Raw genomic sequence first — 3,782 nt, 5'->3', positions numbered from 1 at the left:
TAAAAAAAAAAAAAAAAAAATAAGAATCTATCCAAAGGAATCGCAATTGGAATCTAAAGAAATGAGTATATACATTCTTTCTTGCCCGTTCGCATTTCTGTCTTTGATCTTTTATATATCGCGGGATATCGTCGAATGATATCGATCCTGTCCTCAATATTCTTTTTCACGAAATCACAAAACGATTCGAGTAAGATTGATACGAATTTTTCCTTCCCTCCATCTTTCTCCTCGTTTGATTTTTCTTATCGATTATTCCAAGCATTGGAAAAATCTATCCAATTCGCGAAATGATCAGCTTCTTAATTGCGATCGAAACGAGGCGATTCCGCGATAAGCGGCCGGTAAACAAATTGCAATTGCCTTTTACGCCGGACAAAGGGGAGATACAAGCCGAGATATTCGCGCGAACGAAAGAGCGATGCGTACCCGCGCAATTTATCGATACACGGCCACCTTTTATTTCTCCAATCGCGGAAACGTTCTTTCGTTCGTAAAAAGAAGAATAAGAAAACGGAAAAAGAAACAACGCGCGGCGTGTCGTCGAATAAAAGCCCCCCCCGCTCCTCCCGTATCCTCGACTCGTCTCTCGAGCCATCGCATTACCGTTGCCTCGCTCTTAACGACCAATAACGACCGGTTTCGCGAAATCCTCCGATTCGAGGATTTTTTGCCCGAAACTGCGCGCGACCCACGCTCGTAAAATATCACGTCGGTGTAATTAAGAGTTTCACCCGGGACTTTGTTTCGCTACGTCGTCGTTTTTTACGACTTTCTCGCGGTTGTTAACTGCCGAGCAGGCATCAAAACGGTTCGAGGATCGATAACAGGAGTACGAACGAGGATCGAACGAAAGAAAGAAACGAAACTTTGGAGGAAAGTTGGCGAGAATGAATTGTTGTTATCCTCGCGAGAAATTCGACGAGAAAGGTCGACGAGCCTTTAGGAACAAGATCCTCGAACCAAGGCGCTTGCGTGTGCACGTTTTTACGGGAGGATCGAGCGCGTGCCGACTTTTATCGACGGCATAAATCGCTCCTTACCCCCTCGAATCCTCGAATGCTTATTTGCATGCGTTCACCAGCCTGTTCTCTACTCGTACTGTACTTTCCTGGCAATGTGCTCTGCTTTCCAAAGAGGATCCCAAAGATTATGGAACTGTAATTCGAAGCTCAGAATTCTTGGTTAATTTTTCTACGGGAGTATCGTATTGTACACATTTCTATAATAATTTCTCGTAAGTATTTACGGTTGAATAGAATCGAAGTGTACGAAAACTTATTTCTTTGCTATACCTTTTCTATATTCAATTCAATTTTACCTCGTTCCATCGAGAATTATTTTAAATTCTAGGGAATACATTCGAAGTATTTTTATCTAATTATCTTTTTTCTTTACAAATACAATACAAAGAACAAAACAATATATCTACCTAGATGATAAATTAAACTCTCAACGAACGAAAAAAAATTGCAGCATAAAGATATTTGAGATATAGCAGAGTTAAGAAAAGGGTCAAGTTCGAAATTTTTTTCTCGCCTCCCTCTTCTCTTCTTTTGGGGATTCGCAAAAAAGGAAAGGAAAGGGAATTCGCGATTAAGATCCGGCGAAGCGGAACCGAAGCAAAGGCCCCTCTCGATCCGCGTTAATCCGTCGGACGCGATATCTTATATCTCTTTGAACGCGTCCCAACAAAAGAGGCGAAACAATTTTCTCCTCGATCGTAAAGTCGGGCGAATTTAATTCGCCGTGAAAGAACCTTGGCCGGTTGGCGAATTCTCGCCGCTTCTCGTTCGGCCAATGATCATCCGTGGATCACGCGCGAATCCGCTCTTATTCCACCGCTCCATAAACGCTCGAGCGCCGTATTTGGATATAGTGGGGCGCGTATTAAGAGGGACGGCCGCTTCGAATGCATCGTGTCGTGTGCGTGCACACACGACGCTGCGCCTCTTCGCTGCTGCCGAATCGATCGTCGACACACCTTCGATTCCGAAATTCTCTCTCGGAACACCGCGCTCGGATACAGAATATCGAGACCCCACGCTCCTTGCTGACCACGCCCTTGCTCTCCAGGTGAATCACACCTGGTTCCTATCTCGCCTCGATATATATATATATATATATACTCGTGTCTGGCCGCCATAACTGGAGCAATCGTTGATAACCGGCGATCGAAATTCCCAGGAAAGAGAAAGGAAGGATCTAGGAACGAAGCTGGCGCGCGTCCTCCTCCGAAACGGGAACTTGGAGATACCTGGGGATCGAGGGATCGATGGAAAAAGGGATCGAAGAATTCTTCGTGGCGATCGACAGATCGATGAATCACTATAGATAGGCAGGTAACTGGAGCAGGTAATCTCGCGACATTTTCCGGAGAACGGAGGGGGAGAGGAAATTGAATGGAACGGCTCCATTCTAAATTCAATCAATATAGTAACTCGCTTTCGATCCGATATCATTGAATTGAATCATTTGTATTAGTAAACCGGGTTCGAGTGGTAACTTGGTTTGTTTCAAACATGCGTTTATTTTGTAATAATCGTTTGTTGAGCGAACAAAGACTTTGGATTGTTAGTTGAAATTTTGAGGAGGAAGGGCCGAAGTTTCTTTTCGAAGATTCTTCTAGGCGGCCCACGCTGAAAGTCTGGCGTGGGATCGAAAAAAAGAAAATATAGGGAACAGAGGTCGATCATCGAGGAAGCGATAGGAAGATTTATCGTCTCGTTCCCCTTGATTCCCTCTCGGCAAATTGCGCATCTCCTCGAGAGAATTATTTTTACGCCTTTTGTCATTATTTATTAGCCGCGTGCCACGGGTACTGTCCACTACCTATCGAGGGGGATACACTTTGAATATTCAGATACCACCGCCCACGCGCTCGCATCTCCAAGGACCCGAGGAGATGAGAGGCTCTCGAGAGAGGCAGCCAAACATTCTTCTTACCTATCTTGCCCCGTTTGTTGTTCCCCCGCGTTCTCCTCGCTTACGTAACGCGGATCGTTATTTCGTTAGATCGTTACCAGATCGGTGGTGATTCGAGAGCAACGAGCGTGGGTCTAGCGTAACGATCAACGCGAATCGTGTACTTGTTAGGCTGGGAAATCGCGACGGGTGACGTGTATAAGGAAACGCGAAGAAACCGGCCGTTGGGAAATCTAGGCTTCGCGAGAGACGCTCGATCTAGGATATAGGTTGCCCGCGTATTCTCTCGTCAATCGAACGCCACTTGCATAAACCGAACCCGAGCGCCCTCTCTTCCCTTTACCCACGGAGCAAGGAAAGAAAGAAGGAAGGAAAGAAAAAAAAAAAAAATGGCGCTCGGGTTCGAACGCAGCCTCGATCCCCCTCACGGCTTGCTTCCACCGGGAAACTTAATATTCCATTCTATTCCTTCGTGCGCGCACGAATTTATCGTAACAGCATCTACCGTGTTTATGTAAATGATCGCTATGTACTCTCCTCTCCTCGATGAAGCGCGAATCACGAGCCCCGCGATGTTTCCTCTCCGCTCTCTCCCCCCCCCTCCCCCGCCGCATCTCGTCTCCGTTTTCAACTCCCGGGCTATATCGTATCGTATCCTCTTCCCACTCCTCCTCCTTCTCTCTCTCTCTCTCTCGAGTGAATGGGGAATAAGGAAAAAGCGGTGAAAGAAAGAAAGAAAGAAGAAATAGTCGCGACGCGGTAGCAAGAGACGCGTTCCTTTAGCCCCCCTCCCCTCCCTTAGAGATATCCTGCTGAGCGCGACAGCGTGACGCGAAGAAAGAAAAAGAAAAAGGAAC

General features: G+C 46.3%; 1 protein-coding gene across 3 annotated transcripts in view; it reads left to right on the top strand.

Annotated features, from left to right (window-relative positions):
- LOC102674444 (serine/threonine-protein kinase GIN4-like) overlaps positions 1 to 3,782 on the top strand; it is a 15,102-nt gene that overhangs the window by 4,221 nt on the left and 7,099 nt on the right. The window lies entirely within an intron of this gene.

This window comes from Apis dorsata, unplaced genomic scaffold (assembly GCF_000469605.1).
Source record: "Apis dorsata unplaced genomic scaffold, Apis dorsata 1.3 scaffold_263, whole genome shotgun sequence".
Classification (NCBI taxonomy): Eukaryota; Metazoa; Arthropoda; class Insecta; order Hymenoptera; family Apidae; genus Apis; species Apis dorsata.
The sequence above is the reverse complement of the archived record's forward strand: the minus strand, read 5'-3'. Positions and strand labels throughout refer to the sequence as shown.